General features: G+C 42.0%; 1 pseudogene; it reads right to left on the bottom strand.

The window, feature by feature from the left end:
- Positions 1 to 12,921: 12,921 nt before the first annotated feature.
- Positions 12,922 to 14,045, bottom strand: LOC100351519 (L-lactate dehydrogenase A chain pseudogene; annotated as a pseudogene).
- Positions 14,046 to 26,062: the final 12,017 nt, after the last annotated feature.

Here is a 26,062-nt window from a genome sequence, read left to right as displayed (position 1 = left end):
GGAGCTCTCTCCCTGTTGCTCTGCCCTTCAAACAAACAAACAAATAAATAACTCTGTTTTCAAAAAAGATAATCATGTAAGGTAGATGTCCACTGGCTTCATTCCCCTGATAGAGAAGGGACAAAAGCTTTTCCTTCTTTCTTCCCTTGGCAACAAGGTACACTGACTGCAAATAGACTATGCGTGGACCCTGCCTAAAGAAACACACACACTGGTCTGGCAGGGCCTGCAACACCAAAGCTGGCTCTCAGGAAGGCAGGCACTGTGAATCCAGCAGTCACATGTGTGAGGGCTGCTTCAGTCCATGGCCAGCAACACATTCTCAGGTCTCCTCCTGTGCTTGGCAGGAGTAGAAAAGTCTCCAAGCTGCTGTCATCTATTGTTTATCTCTCATCCAGCTCCACTTGTGTCCAGTCTCATAGATTTGCAGTGTCAATAACAAACATGTTCCAAACAGTAAAAGATTTCAGAGTCCCCAAATCAAATATTATTCAACGTCATTTATAAACTTGATGAAAATTCTCAGCCACAGAAAAGGCAGAGTTTTATTGGTGCTTTGGAAAGGATTCGTGTTTTCCAAAAAGCTATTTTCTTCCAAGGAGTAAAATAATATCTTCTTTGCTTAGTTACAGAAAGTTAGACTCAAATGTCCCTTTTTACATTCATGACTTCCCACTGGTCCAACTTTTTATTGCAAATATGTGCCAAGAACACCATAATATGTTATCTGGCCAGGTATTTTAGGGATAGTCAGTATCTTTCTGCATGACTTTGCTTAATCTGTGTCTTTGTGTTTCCAAAACCCTTCTATTTCTGTTATTTATAGCATTTGCCTGTCACATCAAATCTTCTCTTATAGCTACAGTAATATACTAAATAACATTTCAGTCAATGATGGACCCCATATACTGCAGTGGTCTCCTAAGACAATATTGCCCAGCGATGTCATAAGGATCTTAGTCTGTGTAAGTAAACTCTTACAATGTCACAGAGTTAAAAATTCCCAAGTGATGTGTTCCCTAGAACATCTCGCTATCATCAAGCAATGCTTGACTATTTGTTTACAATTTTTTTCTCCTTTACTAGGTAGACATTTCCTCAAAACAGAAACAGTCCCACTCATTCTTGTACTTGTAGATCTTTGATAACTTAGAAGGTTTTGTTCAACCTTGGTCCTCTGTGTCATGCGATGTCTTTAAAAAATATTTATTTATTTATTTGAAAGAGAGAGAGAGAGAGAGACAGAGAGAGGTCTTCCTCAATGGCTGGAGCTGGGCTGATCCGAAGCCAGGAGCCAGGAGCTTCTTCTGGGTCTCCCACATGGGTGCAAGGGCCCAAGGACTTGGGCCATCTTCTGCTGCTTTCCCAGGCCATTAGCAGGGAACCAGATCAGAACTGGAGCAGCCTGGACTTGAGCTAGCGCCCATATGAGGTGCTGGTACTGCAGCCGGTAGCTTTACCTGCTATGCCACAGCACCAACCCTGTCAGGGGATATCTTGTCCTGCTCACTGTCAGGGATGCTGCAGAGATCATATGAAATTAAAGATACAAAAGTATTTTTGAAAACAGGAAAAAACATCCAGTCTGAATGCAAGGCAGATTTACTAATCTTCAGAAAATAATAAAAATGCCCTTTTTGAATGATGTTTAATTTGTCAGGATGGTTTCATAAGTCAATTATGATAGCTTTGCATTAATACCTTAGATATTACTCAATACAGAGAAAGGCATGGACATTTCAAAAATTTCTCTAAAAAAATTACAAAGGTTGTGGAGGAAAGACTCAAAATTGATGTATGACAGAGTGTGCATGATTCATGTTAAGTGAATCTGAAACGCAAAATTAGTACAAAAGAATTCTGTTAACCAGTAATGGACAGGTGATAGTATGGAGAAATCAACTTTAGAAGACAGAGTTTCAGGAAAGAACGGTTCTGACTTTACAAGTTCCAGGCTGTTGCAAGCCTCTCTGATTATAGAACAGACATTCAAAAATTCTGAGTTTTAGAAATTCTAAGTGGAGTCCCCCGATCCTATTTTTTCTCTTCTACTCCAAATCTAAACCACCAAGCTGGCTGCATCTTCAACACATAAACAACATCCAGTCTCACTCACCACGGCCATCACTTCCATGTTGGGTCTAAGCCACCACTGTCTCTTACACAGATCCACCAATGGCCTCCATACTGGCCTCCCTGCCTCAGCCCTTGTTCCCTTTTAGTGTACATCGGATCATGTCACCCTCTGCCCTAAACCCTCAATGGTTTCCCATGTCGCTCAGAATCAAAGCCCTAACACAGCCCTTGTTAATTTTCTGAGTATACCCTCTCGTGATGGCTCCATCCACCCTTGGAAAACCCTAGCCTGTTGCCGCTTCAGATCCCTTATACTTTTTTTTTTTTTTTTTTTTTTTTTTTTTTTTTGACAGGCAGAGTGGACAGTGAGAGAGAGAGAGACAGAGAGAAAGGTCTTTCTTTTTGTCATTGGTTCACCCTCCAATGGCTGCCGCGGCCGGCGCGCTGCGGCCGCCACACTGCGCTGATCCGAAGCCCGGAGCCAGGTACTTATCCTGGTCCCCCGTGGAGTGCAGGGCCCACGCACTTGGGCCATCCTCCACTGCACTCCCGGGCACAGCAGAGAGCTGGCCTGGAAGAGGGGCAACCGGGACAGAATCCGGCGCCCCGACCAGGACTAGAACCCGGTGTGCCGGCACCACAAGGCAGAGGATTAGCCTAGTGAGCAGCGGCGCAGGCCCCCTTATACTTCTTGTCCTCTGACTGGGCTCTTTCTCTGTTCTACAGTGACCATACAGGAACATCTCACCATTCAGGTTGCTACTCTAATGTCACCTCTCCCAGGAAGCCTCTCCTGATCCCCTAGCAACTTCTCACCCAGTCATCCTAAATCCCACCAGGTAGTTTTATTTTCTTCTCAGCACTTACCAGGTTCTTATACTGTTTTTATTACTTGTTGGATTGTTTGTTTGGAGGGGATTTTTTTCAGGTGTTAATATTTTGTCTTTTCTGCTAAGATATAAGCTTCATTGCGCGAGTGATCACGTCTGTCTTATTTATTATGCAGTCCAAGGATCTAAATCATGGCTGTTGTGAAGGCTTTGTGATAAAGCTATAGTCCCCTGGGTTTCCTTTCTACCATGTTTCACCACAGAGAACGCCAAAGGGATTTGCTCTTATAGGACTTGGGAAATGAAAAGGGGGAAGCATCTATTTTGCAGTAGACACACACTATCTCCCAGTTATTCAATCAAACATTAATCTAGAAGCTGCTAGGAAGTAATTTACAAGTGTAATTAAAGCCCCAAATGAATTGACTTTAAATTAATCTGAGGAGAGATTAGGTTTGTAGGCCTGACTTAAGCAGTGACAAGACCTTTAAAAGAAGACTCAGCACATCCCTTAGCTAAGATACTCAGAACCACAGCACCACAGCTGGATGTGCAGTTGTTCCCTACCTTCTGCATCTCCCTTCCTAGCCACTGCTGCCTATGGACTCCAATCCTCAGCTCATACCTATGGGACTCTAATTTGCTCACTGCCTTTCTTTCCTAAATGGCTTCCCTGTGGACTTCAGCCTTGCTTAGTGAGCCCCCAGACTCAACTGACATTGGTCAGTTCCCTATAATGATTTCACATTCCTAAATACACACACACCCCACATCTATATACCTACATTTCCTTTTGCTTCTGGCAACCCTGACTAAGACAGCAAGTGTCCAATGAACATCCATTTACTGAATGAAGAAACACATTTAATAAAAAGACAAAGATTGGAAGCATATTCTAGTGACTTAGCTTTTGCCAATAATGAATCATCTCTGAACATAGTGGTTACAAATAATAATTATTTATTATTTCTTATAGTTTTTATAGGTCAGGGATTTGGGAATAGTTTAGCCTGACAGTTCTTACTTGGTTCTCTCATGAGTTTCTTTTTTTTCAATAGATATTTATTTATTTGAAAAGAAGAGTTATAGAGAGAGAGGGAGAGACACATAGAGAGAGATCTTCCATCTGCTGGTTCACTCCCCAAATGGCCACAACAGCCAGGGCTGGGCCAAGACTAAGCCAGGAGCTTCTTCCAGGTCTCCTATGTGGGTGCAGGAGCTCAAGTGCTTGGGCCATCTTGTGCTGTTTTCACAGGCCATTATCAAGGAATTGGATTGGCAATGGAGCAGTAGGACTCAAACCTGCACATATATGGGATTCAGCGCTGCAGGCTGAACCTTGACCCACTACATCACAACGCCAGCCCCCTCTCAAGAGATTGCAATAAAATGGTAGCTGAGGCTGTAGTCTCCTGAAAGTCTGACCAGGGTTAGAGGACCTAGTTCTTCCTTTTTTAAAAAATTTTATTTATTTGTTTGAAAGTCAGAGTTACATGGAGGAAGGGAGAGACAGAGAGAGAGATTGCTCTTCCATCTACAGGTTCACTCACCAGATGGCCACAATGGCCAGGTACTTGGACCATTCTTCTGTTTTCCCAGGCTTGAGTCCTCATTATTCTGCTTCTGATCCAGTGTTCCTGCTATTGCACCCAGGAAGGCAGCAATGGATGGCCCAAATGCGGGGGCCTCAGCCACCCTTGTGGGAGACCAGGATTGAGTTCCTTGTTCCTAGCTTTGTTATGACCCAGCACTGGCTGTTGCAGTTATTTGGAAAATGAACGAGTGAATGAAAGATTTCTCTCTTCGGGGCCGGCACCATGGCTCACTAGGTTAATCCTCCACCTGCGTAACCAGCATCCCATATGGGCACTGGTTCAAGTCCTGGTTGCCCCTTTTCCAGTCCAGCTCTCTGCTGTGGCCTGGGAAGGCAGTGGAGGATGCACCCGCATGGGAGACCAGGAGGAACCACTTGGCTCCTGGCTTCGGATCAGCGTAGCTCCGGCCGTAGTGGCCATTTGGGGAGTGAACCAACAGAAGGAAGACCTTTCTCTCTGTCTCTCTCTCTCTCACTGTCTAGCTGTCGAATAAAAAAAAAAGATTTCTCTCTTCAAATAAATAATTAAATGCATAAATAATGTCTTTTTAAAAAGTATGTGTATGGGGCTGGCACTGTGGTATAGTAGGTAAAGCCGCTGCCTGCAGTGCCAGCATCCCGTATGGGCACTGGTTCAAGTCCTGGCTGCTCCAATTCCCATCCAGCTCTCTGCTATGGCCTGAGAAGGCAGTAGAGGATGGTCCAAGTGCTTGGGCTCCTGCACCCACATGGGAGATCCAGAAGAAGCTTTTGGCTCCTGGTTTCTAATTGGTCCAGCTCCAGTCATTGAGGCCATCTGGAGAGTGAACCAGCAGATGGAAGACCTCTCTCTCTCTCTTTCTCTTTCTCTCTCTCTCTCTCATAGCCTCTGCCTCTCTCTAACTCTGCCTTCAAATAAATAAATAAATCTTTAAAAAAGTATGTATATGGCCCTGTGCACAAATATCTTATTAATATATGTAAAAGTATATTTAAATAAGTAGACATTTTCTGTAAAAAGTGTTGCCAAGTTATATATTTACACTTCAGTTATTATTTTTTAAAGATTTATTTTTTTTTGAAAATCAGAGTTACAAAGAGAGAGGAGAGCTAAAGAGAGAGGATCTTCCATCCACAAGTTCACTCCCCAAATGGCTGTAACAGCCAGAGCTGGGCCAATCGGAAACCGGGAGCCAGGAGCTTCTTCTGGGTCTCCTACATGGGTGCAGGGGCCCAAGGACTTGGGCCATCTTCTGCTGCTTTCCTAGACACATTATCAGGGAGCTGGATTGGAAGTGGATCAGCCAAGGGTTGAACTTGTGCCCACATGGAATGTCAGCATTGCAGGCAGCAGCTTAAACCATAGTGCTGGCCCCTGCTTTTATTACTTTTTATTTCAATGACCTTCTCTGAAATTCCATAAAATTCTCCAAATTGATGTGAATAACTTGTCATTTCAATTTTGTGATTATTTATATAGTACTATTTGTGTGCTCATAAAGGACTTTTTTCCTTGTAGGGGTTAAACATTGATATCATAATCTTGTACTCCATTCTTTATAAACTTGTTTTTTGTAAGAGCAAGAGTAGATATCAACGTCTATGTGTATATTACAAATGGAGTCAAAATGAAAGCAGTTTTGCTGTAACATAGTATTATGCCCAAAGAGATAAATATATACTGAAGAAAGAGGAAGGCAAGCTAAGAATCAACAGTAAAAATGTATAACTCATCAGTTTCGATCACAGAAGTGTCACATAAAACTTTCTTCTCTGTTTTGAATAGGTTTTGGATTCTGACTTTCGCTTGGGGTATAAGTTTCAGTCTGAAAGATCACATACCAGTTCTCTGGGCCTGACTTTCTCGCTTTGACAGAAATACAAGACAGCTTAGACAATTCAACTGAACCAACATTAGGCAAACGCTGGAAAACTCTCAACACACCTGGCCAATGTTTTAGCTGTGTGACAACCTGGGTTTCAAGCTTCACTGCTTGGGAAGGCACTGGAGTAGGGAAAGGTATGGAGGAATGTGGGGAATAGGACAGAGAGAGCAGCTATTGTTCTTCAGATGGGCTATGTAATCAGAAAACTTTACTTTCACTGCTAAAACTACTGTGCCAACTGAAATGACATCCATGTGTCAATTGAACATGAGTAGAATATTAACAAGCTACTGCATGGGAAGCAGTGTTGTCTTAAAAGCGTATCTAACAGAAAGGACCTGGTGACATGGAGAAAATAGCTAATAAATTCTGAGAGGAAAATAGGAGTCCTGGAAAAGCCATCACAAAACTGCAAAATGACTGCTTGGGACTGAGAGATTTCATGTGGAAACTTCTGCAGCTGTGGTCATTTGTCTGTATTAACAACAGACCTGTTTTGTTTGGGGTTTTGACAAATGACAGTATCCTGAATTGTTCTTTTGCCTCCTGGAAAGAGAGGAAACTGTTACTCTATCGATTCATCTTGTAGTTTTATATTTTCCCCAAATTCTCCTGAGCTCACCCGTAGTTGCAGACTGGATGAGAGAGGCTTTACTTTTCAATGGTAAATTCAGAGACCTGGGTCGGGTCTTAATGATTCTACGTCAGTCACTAATGGAAATGAAAGCTGGACCCTCTGGCAACGCTGACTTAGGAGCTGGAAGATCAAGTGCAAATACCGGAATAAGTGGCCGGATAAGCTGGAACAGCTTTCCCATCCCTTTGCCCAGTCTCCCTTCTCCACAGTTTCCATAGCTGCTTATCCCAACCCCACTTCTCGGCTTGCTGTCATCCAATACAAATGAATACTTTCACCAAAAGTATTTGCTAAGCACCTACTTGATGGAGAAGGCAAGACACTATATCAAGAAGTTGAACAAATAGTTTCCTCTCCTCTAGGACCCATGGAAAGCTGTAAAGCAACCAAAATCAATTCACAAATCATTCCTTTTCAAGGACCAGTAGATGAGATCCTCCTGTGTTTTAAGCTTGAGGAGGAAGATTTGGCATAATTCCAGCAAAAAAAAAAAAATGAGAGAGAATATTCCTTATGCTTAATACTTGTCCTCTACCCCATGCAATTAATATTGATTTTGTGTGTGTGTGATAGGGAGACAACTGAATTAAAGAGAAATCACTTACTAGTGCATGTCTATCACCTTCTGCTCAGTGTTATTACAGGGCATCTAGAAGAGACAGGAGAGTTTCTGCTTATTTTTACCTGATGGATGCCACCTTTGTTTTTTTGATAGTCACTCTACTGAGCTGAATGATGGGCCCCAGCAAGACATGTCCCTATCCTGACCACCAAGGCTGGGGATGTGATTAATTGAGAAAAGAGATTTTTGCAGATGCAATTAAGTTAAAGAACTGTAGTAATAGTTATCAAGATTACTCAGAAAGGCCCTAAATCAATGTCGAGTTTTCCTTATAAGGATACAACAGAAGACCATAGGAAGATGGAGGAAGAGGTTAGAATGAAGGGACAGAATTCCATGAACAACCGAAGCCAGCAGAATCCCGAAGCGTAAAGGAAAAGGTGATCTCTTAGGGTCTCCAGAGAGTGTGAGATACTGCCAACAGCTTGATTTCTGACTTCTGGACTCCATTTTCTGGTGTTTGAAGTCACCAGTTCCACTTGTTACAGCAGCCTCAGGAATACAAGAGTATTTCAAAAGGTTCACGGAGAATGGAACTAAAAGAGTCCTTAAAAATTTCATGAAAACATAAATTTTGAAAAAATTATACATGGAATCCAATTTTTTGTACCAAAATAGACATATTTTTTTTAAACTTTTATTTAATGCATATAAATTTCCAAAGTACGACTTATGGATTACAATGGCTTCCCCCCCATACCGTCCCTCCCACCCACAACCCTCCCCTTTCCCACTCCCTCTCCCCTTCCATTCACATCAAGATTCATTTTTGATTATCTTAATATACAGAAGATCAGCTTAGTATACATCAAGTATGGATTTCAACAGTTTGCTCCCACACAGAAACATAAAGTGAAAAATAATAGATGATTTTTTTTTAAATGATGATGAAATCAGAGCAGACCTATTGTCATGTTTAATCCCAGTGAGAGTCAAGTTGGGAATTGATAATTTCTTTTTCTTTCTTTTTTTTTTTTTTTACAGAGGATCAGTTTAGTATGCATTAAGTAAGGATTTCAACAGTTTGCACCCCCATAGAAACACAAAGTGAAATATATTGTTTGAGTACTTGTTATAGCATTAAATCTCAATGTACAGCACATTAAGGATAGAGATCCTACATGAGGAGTAAGTGCACAGTGACTCCTGTTGTTGACTTTACCAATTGACACTCCTGTCTATGGCATCAGTAATCTCCCTATGCTCCAGTCATGAGTTTCCAAGGCTATGGAAGCCCTCTGAGTTCTCCGACTCTTATCTTGTTTAGACAAGGTCATAGTCAAAGTGGAGGTTCTCTCCTCCCTTCAGAGAAAGGTACCTCCTTCTTTGATGACCTGTTCTTTCCACTGGGATCTCACTCGCAGAGATCTTTTGCCAGAGTGTCTTGGCTTTCCATGCCTGAAATACTCTCATGAGCTTTTCAGCCAGCTCCGAATGCCTTTAGGGCTGATTCTGAGGCCAGAGTGCTATTTAGGACATCTGCCATTCTATGAGTCTGCTGAGTATCTCACTTCCCATGTTGGATCACTCTCCCCTTTATTTACTCCATCGGTTAGCGTTAGCAGGTACTAGACTTGTCTATGTGCTCCCTTTGACTCCCAGTCCCTCCACCATGACCAACTGTGAACTGAAACTGATCACCTGGAACAGTGAGATGGCATTGGTACATGCCACCTCGATGGGATTGAATTGGAATCCCCTGGTATGCTTCCAACTCCACCACTTGGGGCAAGTCAGCCTGAGCATGTCCCAAATTATACATCTCTTCCCTCTCCCATTCCCACCACCATGTTCAACAGGGATCACATTTCAGTTAATTTTCAACACTTAAGAATAACTGTGCATCAATTACAGATCTAAACCAGTCATATTAAGTAGAACAGATAAAAAAACTACTAAGAGGGATAATGTATTAAGTTGTTCATTAACAGTCAGGGCTATGCTGATCAAGCCACCGTTTCCCATAGTGTCCACCTCACTCCAACAGGTTTCCCTCTTGGTGTTCAGTCAGTCGTCACCGATCAGGGAGAACATATGGTATTTGTCCCTTTGGGGACAAAATAGACATATTTTAATTCAATTTCCTAGAACTTTTTGAACCACCTTCATAAAGGTTATTTAAGGGCTTTATCAGTTTCTGCTTCCACATTTTTTGTTACTCATTCATTTGCTGAGAAAAGAAACAGGCAATGAATGTGTCAGGCACTGAACAATGCAGAAGGCACACAGAGGAAAAAAAATCTGTCAGGAAGTTTATAAACTGGTAGAGAGAATCAGACATGTAAAATTAGAAGTACAATAAAGTATGACAGTATGATGATTATGTGTGGGCATGAGAAGAATGTGGTTGCTGCTTCCTGGGATGGTCACAAATGGATTCAAAGAGGCAAGGCACAAGGAAGGTGAAAAGGTGTTTGCTAGCCAAGTGGGTTGAAAATGGGACAGAGAAAATTCCTGGAAGAGAAAGCAGCATGAACAGAGATACGGAGGTCTGAAGCCATGTAGCCCCTTTGGGAATCGACATTTTTAACTAAGTCTGGTAAGATTCCAGAGTAGACTCAGTGAGAGAAAATGCTAAAGGGTAGGAAGGCCAATTTATAGAGAACTTTGTTAGCCAAGCTAGAGGGTGGTAAATGTGCAGTCACTTGGGGGTTTCAAGCAGGGTAACAAGGTGATTGCACTGTGTTTCAGCAAGATCATTCTGGAAAGAATTGGAAGGATGTATTGAAGACACAAGATGGAGACAGGGAGATTCATTAGAAGAAAGTACACCAAGAATTTTTTGAACTACCTTCATAAGGGTAACTAAGGGCTTTATCAGCATCTCATATAGGCTCCAGTTCACGTCCTGACTGTTCTTCCAATCCAGCTCCCTGCTAATGGCCTGGGAAAGCAGAAGATGGCCCAAGTGCTTGGGCCCCTGCACCCGTGTGGGAGGCCTGGAAGAAATTCTTGGCTTCGGATCGGCTCAGTTCTGGCTGTTGCAGCCATTTGGGGAGTGAACCAGCAGATGGAAGACCTTTCTCTCTTTCTCTCTCTCCCTCTCTCTCTGACTCTGTCTCTTAAAGAAATAAATAAGCTCTTTAAAAAAGAGAGAGAGATTATGCATTAAACTAAGTTACACTTTTGAGGCTGGTGCAGAGGAATAGCAAAACAGAAACTTACAAAGGAGTCTGGAAAATACAAGATTTCAAAGGTTTGTGGAAAACAGAATTAAAAGATGAGTTTACTTTTGTGCAAAAAGTTTTGAAATCTGTACACACATGGAATGTTCAAAAGATTCATGGAAATGTGTGTTATGAAAAAATTATCCATGGATTTCAGAAAGTTTTGCACCAAAATGAAGTTATCTTTAATTCCTTTTTCCCTGATTTTTTTTTTTTTTTGACGTGTCTTTGAACAGGCTGAGTTAGAGAAATAAGAAGCAGAGTAAATCTTACAAGTTTAGCAGCAACCAAGCGACATGAGGGTATCCAGGAGGGAGTAAGAGCAGACAGAAGCCACTGAGAAGCCAAGTGATGTGAGAGAAGTCCATTGGGTTAGTCAATAAAGCAGCCACTGGCCACGATGTGGGGGTAGTTAGAGTGGTGCAACTTGCTGATGGATCAATTAGCATCAGTAAAACAAAGGAGCTGGTCCACCCAGCAGCAGTTGTCAACATAGGTTCCCACCACTTTCCCAGCATTGTCTGGGAACTTAGAAATGCAAATGCTTAGGTCCCACCGCCCCAGACTGAGATACGCTGGGGTGCCTCTGATGCTTGCTGAAGCTTGAGAATTGTCTATCCACATTGCACAGGGCCTTACTACTGAGGACATGATTCACGGACTTAGATTGTAGATATTTCCCGGAAGTTTGTTACAAATTTGGAATTTTGGACCCCACACCTGACCCTCTGAACCAGAGCCTGCATTTTAACAAGGTCCACAGCGATTCCCATGCACACTGAAGTTTGAGAAGTACTGGTTTGAGCATCAGAGAGCCCTCATATAAAATACGTCTACCTGCATTGTCTTCTCTTTGAATAAATTGCCTTTTTCACTCTTTTCTCATTTAAGTGTTTTTATTTATCTTTTATGTCCTTTCATGGCTCCCTCTCTCCCCCTTCCTCTTTCTTCTTCCTCTATCCACCTATGTCTTTCTGTTCTACTTTTTCACTTCCTATTTCTTTCCTAGCTCACTGTAGCTTTGAACCGCCTCCGCTCTCGGAGATGAATACAAATCTAGCACTTCTGCTCAAAAGTTTGCCAGCCTAAGCAAGTCTATCAGATACCCATGCTCAGCAGTACAAGGGAAACAAAACAGTACATCAGCCGCTTTGTTCTTCAAACAATGCAGCTTGCGAGAACAATGGTATAGGCCCAGTCATTGCACAGTTCCGTGGTATTAATGGAACTTTAATGATCAAGAGTACTCATGACTATCATGTGGTATTCACAGAAAGTCTGCTGGCCTGGGAGAGCACAAGATTTTCAGTCTACAGGAATTTACTAGAACATTTAGGCCCTGTATTGAGTGTTCGTTCTTCACTGTCAAGGGTGGATAATAACCACAGTAGAAACCAGCATTAATAACATTGATAGTAACAGAACAGCTTTCTTTTGTTTAACTGGAATAGTTTGTCTACCACTAATAATGTTGATATTTACTTATAATTAGTACTAAATATGACCCTGAACTTTTTCTATGAACTTCACAGTTGTTAATGTATTTATTTATTTATTTTTTCACTGTTCAAGGTTTATTTGGTGATTTAGTTGGTATGACGCATGGATAGCTGGTTGCATTGCTATATGTAGATCTTTCTTTTTACATTATGTGCAGTGTACACTACTCATACATACAATACACAAAATAAGATCCTTTAGAACAGTTATGCACAAGACATGCAATATTGAGTTTATACAATATTGGATCCCAGGTTGTGACTGACTGGGAAGAAAAGTTGGACTAAGCACGTTTGGTGAAGGGAGCAGAAGTTACGTAGCACACAGTAAACGCACGTCTAGTCGGAAGGGCAACTGGAGCTCATGCAACACAGGCAGTGGCACCTCAGAGGTGGGGAACTCTATCTTAGGCTGACCAGCTCAGGAGGACATAAAGTCAGTGTCACCCAGTACCTGGATGTAGCTGTCAGATTTTGTAAACCATTCTATTTCTAACTTTAGGAAACATGGCTTTTTCCCTCCCTAGGCCATTATGATCTCACTGCTTCAATCATGGATCAGATTAAAAAGGACTACATGCACAACCTCCAACTAAAACCCTGTTGTAGCCTAGACAGTGAAGTGGTAGGATATTATCCAAAGACTTTAAAACTGCAGCTCTTTTTGGATTCCCCACAGCGTGTCCGCGCTCTTCTTCAAGTGGGCCTCTTCTTCAGAGGTCAGAGTCACCTCACAACGTCTGAGATCCCATTTTGTCCCAAGACGCAAGGAACACTAAGGAAGACATCCTCCTTTATTCCATAGAGCCCCTTAATCATGGTGGAAATCGGATGCACCCTCCTGAGATTCTTCATTATGCTTTCTGCCAGATCTGCCACAGACAGTCCAATGGCCCAGGATGTGTAGCCCTTCAGCTTGATCACCTCATAGGCACTGTCTACCACTTGTTTGTGAACCTGTTTCCACTGTTCCTTGTCTGCATGGGTGCCTAACTCCGGGTGCAGAGTCTTCAGGGAGACACCAGCAACTTTCATGCCGCTCCACACAGGCACACTTGAATCTCCATGCTCGCCAAGGATCCAGCCGTGACAGCTCAGCGGGTGAACTCCCAGCCTTTCCCCCATCAGGTAATGGAAGCGGGCTGAATCCAGATTGCAACCACTTCCAATCACACGGTTTTTGGGAAAGCCACTTATCTTCCAGGCCACATAGGTCAGGATATCCACTGGATTGGAAACAACAAGCAACTTGCAGTGGGGGCTGTACTTGACAACATTGAGAATGATGAATTTGAAGATGTTCACCTTACGCTGGACCAAGTTCAGACGCTTTCTCCCTCTTGCTGCCGTGCCCCAGCCATGATGATCACCAGCTTGGAGTTGGCCGTCACACCGTAGTCCTTGCCAGAGACAATTTTGGGGGTTCTAAGGAAAAGGCTGCCATGCTGGAGATCCATCATCTCTCCCTTCAGTTTATCTTCCATGACGTCAACAAGAGCAAGTTCATCCGCCAAGTCCTTCATTAAGATACTGATGGCACAGGCCATGCCCACAGCACCAACCCCCACAACCGTGATCTTATTTTGGGGGACATGTTCTTCCTTCAGAAGGTTGTGAATCAGCTGATCCTTGAGAGCTGCCATTTTGGACCTGGAACCAAAAGGAATTGGGAGTGCACGTCGGACAGGCGCTCGGGGCGCTCGGTAATGGTACCCGGGCTCGGCGGCAGCGACTCCAGCACTCCTGTTAATGTATTTAAATCTCCCCACAGCTTAGATCTCTTCACAGTTAATGTTTTAAAATCTCCCCACAGTTCTGCAGGATTTTAGTCTCCACATTACATTTGGGGTCTAGATCACCACTGTGTTACACTGCTTCTCAAGTGAGAATGAGTCGAATTATACACAGTGTACTTGAATTTCACATTCCTTCACATTTTACACCCGGAGTCGAGGTTCGTTTGATATTTCTATGTTGCAACACTTTCAGTTGCAAACGGTATGGTGTGGTGAGATAAATGCTAGTCTGGGAGATCGAAGTCGTTTATTTTAATCCCAGTATCATAGACTACTAGCATGATAATTATGGGGAAGATCATGGGTTTAATCTCAACAGGTCACAACTTCTCTTACACAGAGACAATGTTAGACTTTGTTGGAGTGTATACTGTGATTCTTTCCAGATCCAATATTCTGTGAATTCTAAGAATGAAACAGTCCCATGAAATAATTAGATCTAAGACTATTACAGTATATGGAAGCATAACTAATCAATTTTCTAATTATGCCTTTAGCTATAATACAAACAAATAAAATGGAATAATATTTGGTTGTTAAGACAGAGGTGTTCACTACTATGTGAGCAACATGCATAGAAATGAAATAACTAATATATATATATATATATTTGTTTTATATAATAAAGGCCGGAGATGAATGACTGGTTTAATCTCTTACTTTTGTTCTAACAAATTATCAGATTTGTGGCTTAAAACAATACAGATTTATTATCTTCTGGTTCTGGAGGTCAGAAATCTAAAATGTGACTCAGGACTGAGATCAAATGTCAGCAGGTCTGCACTTTTGGAATCCTGGGAGAGAATCCCTTTCCTTTCCTCTCCCAGCTTCTGTGGGCTGTCTGTATCCTTTGAATGAAGATACTCTTTCTCCATCTACAAAGCCAGGAACAACAATTTGACCTTTTCCACCTCCCTCTTCTATTTTTAAGGACCCTTGTGATTAGATTAGGCTCACCTTCACAATCAAAGTTAACCTTTCTATCTCAACATCCTGTTTTGTTTTGTTTTGGTTTTGGTTTTAAAGATTTATTTATTTATTTATTTATTTGAAAGTCAGAGTTATGGAGAAAGAGGGAGAGAGATAGAGAAAGAGAAAGAGAGAGGTCGTCCATCCACTGGTTCACTCCCTAGATGGCCGCAACAGCAGACTGGACCAGACCAAAGCCAGGAGCCAGGAGCTTCATCTGGGTCTTCCACATGAGTAGCAGGGGCCCAAGTACTTGAGCCATCTTCTGCTGCTTTTCGCAGGCCATTAGCAGGGAGTCAGGTTGGAAAAGGAGCAACTGGAAGATGAACTAGTGTCATATGGGATCTGGGCATTTCATGCAGTGGCTTTACCCACTAGGTCACAATGCTGGCCCCCTCAATGTCCTTAATTTACCATATCTGAAAAGCCCTTTAGCCATGAAAGATAACTCAACAGAAGGTTTCAAGGATTAGGACACAGACATCTTTGTGGGGCTCTTATTCTGCCTACCATGGCTATCTTTTAGGATTCTCCCAGAACACTTCTATTCCATAAATTTAAAAACAAAACAATATTTACAATAAAATGAAGAAAGATTCTGTTTGAATTATTGTTAAGACCTCTTTCAGCTTAGACAATGAAGTTCACACTAAACATAATAACTCCACAAGTCCTTTTATTGAAGAGTGTCTAGAGAGGATACTGCTCAGGGCAGATGTGTGGCCTGGCAGGTTAGACCCCTGTGTCCCAACTTGGAGCATGTGCATTTAATGCCCACCTCTGGCTCCTGACTCCAGCTCCTTACTAAGGCGATCCTAGCAGGAAGCAGGCTCCAGTAACGGAGCCCCTGCCACCCGCATGGGCGATTTGGATTCAATAGCCAGCTCTTGGCTTTGACCTCAGCCCCGCCCTGACCATTGTGAGCATTTGGGCGGTGAACCAGCAGATAGAAGCTCTTTCTGGCTTTCTGCCTCTAAATAAAAATTCAGAACAATGAAAAAGATACGGTTTAAAGCACAAAAGAAGTGAGAGCCAAAAAAAGAAAAAAAAAAAAGAGAAAACCCGGACAGACAATGTGGTGAAGTCAAGCCTCCTCATTTTCCGTATGAGGAAACAAGACCCAGGGAGGAGCAAAACAGAGAGGTGAGCAGAAAGCCTCTAGGCTTGATTCCCAGGCCTGGGTGTCTCCCTTTCTCTAGGCTGCCGCCCATTTTTTCACTCTACCAATCATTTCTACATCTTCTCTGTAGCTTAATGGTTAAGGAGGAATCTTAGCTAAACGTCCTTCGGCATTCCAGGCAACTCAGACACTTTCCACAGCTAATACTAATTACTGAAGCAGGTCTCTAGCTCTTCCCTCTTCCCTGGGGAGGTACAGACAAGAGCCAGATGCTGCAGGAGAGAACAATGCTTCTGGTTCTTTGATTGCCATGAGAGGATGATGAAGAGTAGGGGGAAAACTATGCTGTGGTAAGGAAAGTAGCTGAACCACAGATGAGGTGTTCATTGGAAAAACATTTTATAAATTCTATTTCTTCCCCTTAACGGGTGTCAGATGCAATGTGTTTGATGTCATGAATATGGAGATTGAATTTCAATTGGAATTTTTACAAAGCAAACATTATATAAAACACAAAAATGTAAGGGTAATGTTAAAACTTGATTAAATCCTTAAAATATGTCATAGGCTAAATTGGAGTCCCCTGGTATGTTTCTAATTCTACCATTTGGGGCAAGTCAGCTTGAGCATGTCCCAAATTATATATCTCTTCCTTCTCTTATTCCTACTCTTATGTTTAACAGGGATCACATTTCAGTTAAATTTCAACACTTAAGAATAACTGTGCATGTACCAATGCCATCTCACTATTCCAAGTGATCAATTTCAGTTCACAATTGATCATAATGAAAGGACTAAGAGTCAAAGGGAGCACATAAACAAGTCTAGTACCTGCTAACACTAACCGATAGAATAAATAAAGGGGAGAGTGATCCAACATGGGAAGTGAGATACCCAGCAGACTCATAGAATGGCAGATGTCCTAAATAGCACTCTGGCCTCAGAATCAGCCCTAAGGGCATTCGGATCTGGCTGAAAAGCCCATGAGAGTATTTCAGGCATGGAAAGCCAAGACACTCTGGCAAAAGATCTCTGTGAGTGAGATCTCAGTGGAAAGAACAGGTCTTCAAAGAAGGAGGTACCTTTCTCTGAAGGGAGGAGAGAACCTCCACTTTGACTATGACCTTGTCTAAACAAGATAAGAATCGGAGAACTCAGAGGGCTTCCATAGCCTTGGGAACTCATGACTGGAGCATAGGGAGATTACTGATGCCATAGACAGGAGTGTCAATTGGTAAAGTCAACAACAGGAGTCACTGTGCACTTACTCCTCATGTAGGATCTCTGTCCTTAATGTGCTGTGCATTGAGATTTAATGCTATAACGAGTACTCAAACAATATATTTCACTTTGTGTTTCTATGGGGGTGCAAACTGTTGAAATCTTTACTTAATGCATACTAAACTGATCCTCTGTAAAAAAAAAAAAAAATTATCAACTCCCAACTTGACTCTCACTGGGATTAAACATGACAATAGGTCTGATCTGATTTCATCATCATTTTAAAAAAATCATCTATTATTCCTCACTTTATGTTTCTGTGTGGGAGCAAACTGTTGAAATCCTTACTTAATGTATACTAAGCTGATCTTCTGTATATTAAGATAATCGAAAATGAATCTTGATGTGAATGGAAGGGGAGAGGGAGTGGGAAAGGGGAGGGCTGTGGGTGGGAGGGACGGTATGGGGTGAAGCCATTGTAACCCATAAATCGTACTTTGGAAATTTATATTCATTAAATAAAAGTTAAAAAAAAATATGTCATAGGCTTTCTAGGCCAAATCTTTGTTTTGCAAAGGAAAATCTTAACCTCTACAGAGCCCAAAGCAGAGAAAGCTTCACTTTAACCTATACACAGGCAGCAGGAACAGCATTGTCAGCTGTCCCACTCCAAATTTTCCCTTTTCCTAAAAATTAGAAAATTTCAGCATCTCCTTAGAGAAGGACAATCAGCCATGCTAAAATATTCCTGTTAGAAAATGCCTACCATTCAGAAACTACACCAATAAATTATAAGTTTAAAAGTATATGATGAGTTCAATAGGTGCCAAGGAAGCATTTGTTGAAATATAAAATCTGTTCCTGTTTTTTTGTTGTTGTTGTTGCTTGTTTTATAATCCCTTTTAGCAAGCTGGTAATGGAAAGAAGTGTGGTGGTCCAGCTGGTAATGGACCAGTGTGGTGATACAGTGGCTCTCTGCTAATACTCCTGGGAAAGCAATGGAAGATGGCCTAAGTACCTGGTCCCCTGAAACCCACGTGGGAGCCCCAGATGGAGTTCCAGGATCCTGGTTTCAACCTGGCCAAGCCATAGCAGACGAAAGAGCTTTCTCTTTCTCTCTCTCTCTCTCTCTCTCTCTCTCTTACTCTGCCTTTCAAATAAATAAATCCTTTTAAAAAGAAACATTTTTTAAAAATTATTTATTTGAAAGGCAGAGTTACAGAGAGAGACAGGGAGGGAAAGACAGAGAGAGCTTCCATCCACTGGCTCACTCCCCAAATGGCTGCAACAGCCAGGACTGGGCCAGGAGGAATCCAGGAGCCAAGAACTTCATCTGAGTCCTATGTGGGTGCAGGGGCCCAAGAATTTGAATCAGTTTCCTCTGTTTTTCCCAGGCACATTAGCAGGGAGCTGGATCAGAAGTAGAGCAACCAGGACTTGAACTGACATCTATATGAGATGCCAGTGTCACAGGCAATGGCTGAACTGACTTTGCCACAAAACCAGGCCTGAAAGAAGCATTTTTTTTTTTTTTTTTTGGCAGGCAGAGTGGACAGTGAGAGAGAGACAGAGAGAAAGGTCTTCCTTTTGCCGTTGGTTCACCCTCCAATTGCCTGATCCGCGCTGATCCGAAGGCAGGAGCCAGATGCTTTTCCTGGTCTCCCATAGGGTGCAGGGCCCAAGCACTTGGGCCATCCTCCACTGCACTCCTGGGCCACAGCAGAGAGCTGGCCTGGAAGAGGAGCAACCGGGACAGAATCTGGCGCCCTGACTGGGACTAGAACCCGGCATGCCGGTGCCACAAGGCGGAGGATTAGCCTATTGAGCCGCGGCACCGGCCTTGAAAGAAGTATTCTTAAATACAAACAAGTAAACAAAACCAAAAACTTGTTGTAGAGGACCTACCATCTTCCTAAAGCAAAAACCACAATGGTGGAACCCATACTCCCAAAGATTCAGTCAGCTTTTTAGTACCTCGTTCATAATACAAACACATAGCCAGCTGCATTTGGTTTAAACCTGTAAGAAGAGCAAAATAAACAAGCCCGTAAAGGAAATACTGGGAGCAGAAGAATACATGAAAAGAGTTTTAGAAAAATAGAAGAAAGGAATGAAGGAAGAAAGGAAGAGTGGGAGGGAAGGAGAAAGGAGGAAGAGAAAACATTCAGAGAACATAAAGTTGGGAAAGTAAAACAAAGCAAAAATAAGCTTTGTTTTACTTTCCCAACTTTATAAAAAAAGTTACATATAAAGATAAAGTTGAGAAAAATCTCCCAGAAGGTAGGACAAAATGATGAAGAGACTGAAAATAATGAAGAAAAGATAAGGAGAGGGTCAATCCAGGAGAACCAGTATCTGAATATCAGGAATTCTGCTTAGAAAGCTCAAAGAAAATGTCAAGGACATTACTGAAAAATGATATAAGAAAACTTCTGAAACTAATAATCCTGAGTTTCCAGATTTCAATTACAAAGCACAAGGACACATCACTACGAAATTTCAGAGCACAGAGAACAAAGAGAAGGTCCTATAAACTTCCAGAAAAAAAAAAAAACAGATCATATAATAATGACGTTGGAATTCAAATCGTGACAATTTTTAGAAGCAGTATCTTCAAGATTTTTGAGAAAAATACTTCTGCCATAAATTCTTTATTTTAAGATTTTATTTATTTTATTTGAGAGGCAGAGTTACAGACAGTGAGAGGGAGAAACAGAGAGAAATGTCTTCCTTCTGTTGGTTCACTCCCCAAATGGCCCGCGGGAGACCTAAAAGAAGCTCCTGGCTTCTGGCTGCGAATTGGTGCAGCTCCAGCCATTACGGCCAACTGGGGATTGAACTAGCAGATGGAAGACCTCTGTGTGTGTGTGTGTGTGTTTGTGTAACGCTGACTTTCAAATAAATAAATAAATAAATCTTTAAAAAATTTAATTATGATTCCTATTTATATAAATTTAAAAAATACATAGGTTGAAAAAATATTGATCAGAGTAATATCTTGTATGACAAGCTAGATGGAGTGCACACAATTTTTTAAAATTGATTCACTTATTTATTTGAAAGGCAGAGAGAGATAGGGAGAGACAGAATGAGAGAGACCTTCCATCTGATGGTTCATTCCCAAAGTGGCCACAACAGATCTGGGCCAGGTCAAAACTAGAAGCCCGGAACTCCAACCTGCTTTTTCTTTTTTTTCTTTTTTTTTTTAAGCTTTTGGTGTTATAGTTTTTTTGTTTGTTTGTTTTTAAGATTTATTTATTTATTTGAAAATCAGAGTTATACAGAGAGAGAGAGAGAGGTCTTCCATTCGATGATTCACTCCCCAGTTGGCCACAACAGCCAGAGCTACGCCAGTCCAAAGCCAGGAGCCAGGAGCTTCCTCTGGGTCTCCCACATGGGTGCAGGGATCCAAGGACTTGGGCCATCTTCTACTGCTTTCCTAGGCTATAGCGGAGAGCTGGATTGGAAGTAGAGCAGCTGGGTCTCAAACCGGCGCCCATATGGAATGCCGGCACTTCAGGCCAGGGGTTACCCTGCTGCGCCACAGCACCTACCCCATCCTGCTCTTTCATGTAGGTGGCAGGGGCCCAGGTGCTTGGGCCATCATCAGCTGCTTCCCCTACACATTAGCAGAAAGCTGGATAGGAAGCAAAGTAGCTAAAACTTGAATCAGCACTCTAGTAAGAGATTCTGGCATTGCAAGAGATAGCTAAACCAACTGTGCCACAAGACAGGTCCCAAGAAGTATTTATTTATTTATTTATTAGTTATTTTTTCATATTTTGCATTGAACTTCTATCCGTATTTTTATTAAGAAAAAGTTGATAATATTTTGTTTGAGTTTGAAGTAGAAATAAGTGAGTTCTTAAATACAGTTATATTAAATCAAAGGGTTTTGATGTTATCATTCAAAGTTTTTCTTTGTCTCTATCTCTCCCCTTCTCACTCTCTCTGTAATTCTGCCTTTCAAATAAATAAAATATATGTTTTTTATTCTTTTTAAAATTATTTTTAAAAAGATTTTATTTATTTATTTGATAGGCAGAGTTACAGACAGTGAGAGAGAGAGAGAGAGAGAGAGAGAAAGGTCTTCCTTCCCTTGGTTCACCCCCCAAGTGGCCGCAACAGCCAGAGCTGAGCCTATCTGAAGCCAGGAGCCAGGTGCTTCCTGCTGGTCTCCCACACAGGTGCAGGGGCCCAAGCACTTCACTTCTTTCCCAGACCACAGCAGAGAGCTGGACTGGAAGAGGAGCAACCGGGACCAGAACTAGCACCCATATGGGATGCCAGCACCGCAGGCGGAGGATTAACCTTCTGCCATGGCGCCGGCCCCAATATATTTTTTTAAAAGTCTTTATTTATAACTTTAAAATTCTACTTATCTGTACCCTCCCAATTTAGAAGACTGAAAAGTATTATCATCTGGAACACTGACTAACAGGCACTCTCTTTTTTGTAATACAGTAACTTAAAGTCATCATTTTTTACCCTGTTTTTTTTCAAAGGATGTGAACAAAACGTTCAAGGTCAGTGAAACAATTTAACATACAAGTATCACCACACAGGGGATAGAGGGCAGGGAGAGGAAAAGAGAAAGATATGTAAGGCTTGATTTCCAAAGAGCTTCTGATATAATGAAATGTATTTGGAAAATTAGTATCCTTACAAAATAAACTCCTCAGAAATCACTCTCCCTGTGGGTGTTGCATAAGCCAAAGACAGAATGAAGGACAGGGAGAAAGGAAACCGCCCAGCGGAAGCTTCAACGTCTTTTCAGATTGCGATTCTCCTTCAACATTATACATCTAGAAGACAAACTCTAGGCAAATGAAACTTACTGTCACAAAAATGTACCTTTCTACCAATAGCTGTAGTGACGTTACTAGAGCACTAATGGTGACAGATTCACTTCAGCTGAAAACTCCCTCTGAATAACTTTGGAATAGTGAAATGTCTCCAGCTTCAGCATGGTATGAACCATTGATCTACAAAACATGCTACAACGTTACTTGAAATTCTTACATGGGCATTGGTTAGTTTATGTCGTTTTCTTTTTTAAAAGATTTACTTATTTGCAAGTTGGAGTTACACAGTGAGAGATGAGGCAGAGAGAGAGAGAGAGAGAGAGAGAGAGAGGTCTTTCATCTGCTGGTTCACTCCTCAGTTGGCCGCAATAGCTGGAGCTGCGTCAATCTGAAGGCAGGAGCCAGGAGCTTCCTCTGGGTCTCCCACATGGGTACAGGGGCCTGAAGACTTGGGCCATCCTCCACTACCTCTCCAGGCTATAACAGAGCTGGATTGGAAGTGAAGCAGCCCGGACTTGAACCAGTACCCATATGGGATGCTGGCACTGCAGATGGCTGCTTTACCTGCTACACCACAGCACCAACCCCTAGTCTATATGTTGTAATGTTTGGTTTGAAGGTATTGTTTTGTTATGGAGCCTTGTAGAAACTGTCCATTCCTGCGATATCAATTGACATTTTCATTTCACTATATTATTTATCCATTCAGACATAGCTGACTCACCCAAATAACCCTTAATAAGATATGTCAGTATCATTACTTAGTTACCTTTTTCTACCCTTTATGTCCAGACCTGAAGTTCAGAAAAGCTTGGGTAATAAATTGGATATTAGATAAATTTCATTTGTAGAGTCAGTTCAAAATACACTCCTTAGGCCGGCGCCGTGGCTCACTAGGCTAATCCTCCACCTTGCGGCGCCAGCACACCGGGTTCTAGTCCCAGTCGGGGCGCCAGATTCTGTCCCGGTTGCCCCTCTTCCAGGCCAGCTCTCTGCTGTGGCCCAGGAGTGCAGTGGAGGATGGCCCAAGTGCTTGGGCCCTGCACCCCATGGGAGACCAGGAGAAGCACCTGGCTCCTGCCTTCAAATCAGCGCAGTACCGCTGGCCACAGCACGCCGGCCACAGCAGCCATTGGAGGGTGAACCAATGGCAAAGGAAGACCTTTCTGTCTCTCTCTCTCTCTCACTATCCACTCTGCCTGTCAAAAGAAGAAAAAAAAATCCACTCCTTAAACCCTGAGCTTTTGTAAAACATTTATTGTCATGCTATTTCAAAGCACCAAGAGCCAAAAATCTGCTTTTAAAAAATTGTGTGATTGCAATTTCTTATCTATACTATGTCATAAACCTCAAATTAAAAATTCATGTCCCTATCTGTTTTAGCCTTTGTTTTTTTCATTTCCATGGCTAGGGTGTCTGTTTGTAAATATTTGTGGAGGCAAAGATAGTTTACTGCCAGAGGGAGACTTCCTGGTTCGCAGTAAAAACTTGGGGCTCTCTCCTGGACGGCCTTGGGCCGGGAAATGCACATGCTTCAATGCAGAGTTATCACTTTGGGATTTCATCAGATTTACTCTGGTTCAGCACCTTTCCTATTCGGTTGTCCCCTTTATGATGCAAAGGAGTGCCTCTTGGGAAAATCATCAGCACTTTTCCTGTTAATGGTTGTGTCCTTTCTGTCTGGCTAGTTGTCACTATTCTGACCTTTAAAACTGAGAGTAAACAAAACCTGAATCTGGAAAACCCAGCAGTGTCCTTGCTCTCTCTTGATACCTGTTAGGAAACAGAAAGAGCTAAAGGAAGAAAGAACTAGTCCTCCAGTACCTCAGAACTGTACAGTCCCTGAATTGAAAAGCAATTTCACCTCCTTGAAAACATCTGCCTAAGCAGGCATCACACTTACACTTCATTGGTCAACCTTTAATTTCAAAGATTTAATTGTTCTAAAAATCAATGGGTGGGCCAGCCCCATGGCTCAATAGGTTAATGCTCCACCTGCGGCGCCAGCACACCGGGTTCTAGTCCCTGTCGGGGCCCTGGATTCTGTCCCGGTTGCCCCTCTTCCAGGCCAGCTCTCTGCTGTGGCCAAGGAGTGCAGTGGAGGATGGCCCAAGTGCTTGAGCCCTGCATCCACATGGGAGACCAGGAGAAGCACCTGGCTCCTGGCTTTGGATCAGTGCAGTGCACCGGCGGCAGCGGCCATTGGTGGGTGAACCAAGAGAAAAGGAAGACCTTTCTCTCTTTCTCTCTCTCTCTCTCTCTCACTGTCCACTCTGCCTGTCAAAAAAAGAAAAAAAAAATCAATGGGGGAACTTTAGCTGTCAGTCCATCTGAAATAAACTGTTTGGAAAAAAACAAGTAATAAGATGAAGCAAAGATATGAAGTATATTTTCTGGAATGCTTATATGTTCTAGTATAAGTTAGACCTCCTTCTCTTAGAAATTGCATTTTAAATGGTGAGATTTCAACTAGACACCAAAGGGGAAAGAAAGTGAGACCATAAGGTAAGGTATACAAGAAGCAGAAAAATTAGGATACCTCATTAATCTACCTTTGCTGTACACATAAAATATACTCTTAATTTACACTGATTTTTGAATTGTGTTAGTATTTAGAAAGATTACATGTGATATGAACCAATTTTTATTTTTTAAAAATCTATATTTAAATACACAGAAAATATGCAAATATTTACTAAAATATATATTAAAGGGATATATTTGTTTATATGATTGTATATAGATGTATGTGATAATAAAAGTTGTATTTTAAAAAAATAGACATTGGTCAAGTATTTGACACCATGCTTAAGTCTTCACTTGGGATGTCCCCATCCCACATCAGAGTGCCTGGTTCAACTCCTGGCTTCTCCACTTCCCATGGCACTTCTCAACTTCCTGCTAATGTGTACTCTGGGAGGCAGTGATGACGGTTCAGATACTTGGGCCCTGCCAACTATATAGGAGACCTGCAATAGTTCTGGGTTCTTGGCTTTAGCTTGATCCTGTGGGCATTTGGGGTGAACCAGAGGGATGAGCCCTCTCTCTCTCTGACAGTCTGTGTCTTTCTCTGTATCTCTACCATTCAAATAAAATGAAAATAAATGAATAAATTACATACAACTTGTATGTAATTTAACAATATGTAGGCTTACCAAATACACTGCTTTATGTAAGCATTTTTTGTATATACACACATATGGTTTTACTAATAAAAAAGGTGATTTTTAACTTAAAAATAAATTACATTTTTTATTTCACTGTGCCCCAAGAGGTTTACAAATTAAAACTCAAAAAGTCTGAGCTGATGCCGTAGCATAGTGGGTTAAAGCTGCCGCCTTCAGTGCCAGCGTCCCATATGAGTGTCAGTTCAAGCCTCAGCTGATCCAGCTCCCTTCTAATGTGCTTGGGAAAGCAGTTGAAGATGTCTCAAGTGCTTGGGCCCCTGCATGCACATAGGAAACCTAGAAGAAGCACCTAGTTCCTGGCTTCAGATCAGCCCAGCTCCAGCCATCACAGCCACTTAAAGAGTGAACCAGTGGATGGAAGACCTTTCTCTCTCTCTCTCTCTCTCTCTCTCTCTCTCTCTCTCTCTTTGCCTCTGCCTCTCTGTAAATCTGCTTTCAGATAAATAAACAAATCTTTCAAAAAACAAAACTTCAAGAAGTCCATTTATTCAATAAATCTTTCGGAGCGCTGACCCTGTGTCAGGCCTCTTCTAGGGCTGGGGTAGAGTATAGCTGTAGCACATATGATGTTGTCTTGATCTGTTATAAGACAACAAAAGTCAAAATCCCAAATCCATAAAATCCCGCTTTTTTTTAAAAAAAAGATTTATTTATTTATTTGAAAATCAGAATT

Source organism: Oryctolagus cuniculus, chromosome 5 (genome assembly GCF_051225735.1).
Source record: "Oryctolagus cuniculus isolate XC-2025 breed Fujian yellow rabbit chromosome 5, ASM5122573v1, whole genome shotgun sequence".
NCBI classification, from domain to species: domain Eukaryota; kingdom Metazoa; phylum Chordata; class Mammalia; order Lagomorpha; family Leporidae; genus Oryctolagus; species Oryctolagus cuniculus.
The sequence above is the reverse complement of the archived record's forward strand: the minus strand, read 5'-3'. Positions and strand labels throughout refer to the sequence as shown.